We start from the raw sequence: 537 nt of genomic DNA on the forward strand, positions 1-537 counted from the left end.
CGGGGGGAAGAGGGGGCAGGCACAGGAGGGAGCTGCGGCTCGTTGGGGGGGGGGGCTCCCACCACTGCTTGCACCCTGGGAAGGTGGGGGGGCATGTAACACCCCCCGCCAAGATCTGTGTGGGGCAGGGTGGGCTGCAGCTGGGGCTGTGCAGGGCTCTTCTTGGCAGGGGCTGGGCTCAGAGTGGGTCCCGGTGGCACTGGAAGGATGCTGCACCCACCCCAAATTTTGCTGCAGCTCCGCTCCCAGTGCCACCACTGCCAGCCGCAGTCCCAGCATGAAGGTGGAGGTGGAGAGTTGTGGCAGTGGCGCTGGGAGCGGAGCTGCAGTGAAATTTGGGGTGGATGCAGCTTTCTCCCACTGTCACCAGTGCCCGCGCCAAGCCCAGCATCTATTGAGAAAAGCCCCATGCAGCACCGGCTGCAGCCCACCCCGTGCAGATCCGTGGGACAACCCCCCACCTCCCCGAGCAGCACCTGCCCCCTTCCTCACCGCAAGGGGTGTTGATCTACACCCCCCCCTTCCCACCCCCTGCCC

At 66.7% G+C, this 537-nt stretch overlaps 1 protein-coding gene across 1 annotated transcript in view; it reads left to right on the forward strand.

Annotated features, from left to right (window-relative positions):
- Window positions 1-537, forward strand: part of CERS5 (ceramide synthase 5) — a 33,253-nt gene that overhangs the window by 16,511 nt on the left and 16,205 nt on the right. The window lies entirely within an intron of this gene.

Source organism: Gavialis gangeticus, unplaced genomic scaffold, assembly GCF_001723915.1.
Source record: "Gavialis gangeticus isolate Ggan-Ray unplaced genomic scaffold, GavGan_comp1, whole genome shotgun sequence".
In the NCBI taxonomy this organism is placed as follows: domain Eukaryota; kingdom Metazoa; phylum Chordata; order Crocodylia; family Gavialidae; genus Gavialis; species Gavialis gangeticus.